Below are 206 nucleotides of genomic sequence, written 5' to 3'. Positions count from 1 at the left end.
CAGGCATGGTGGGTACATGTCAGGAAAGAGCAGCAATTCGTTTAACACGACCACATGCTCTGTGCAATTTATTTATAATATGTAGGACATCGCATTATCCTCTGAGTAAAGTCATTACGATGTCACTTGTGTAATTATGATATGATTTTTTTTCGACTTATGCCTGCGAAAATGATACAATGCAATGTTGAAGACTGGAATCCATG

The sequence above is a fragment of the Penaeus monodon genome, chromosome 21, assembly GCF_015228065.2.
Source record: "Penaeus monodon isolate SGIC_2016 chromosome 21, NSTDA_Pmon_1, whole genome shotgun sequence".
NCBI lineage: Eukaryota > Metazoa > Arthropoda > Malacostraca > Decapoda > Penaeidae > Penaeus > Penaeus monodon.
Note: the sequence above shows the minus strand (reverse complement) of the source record.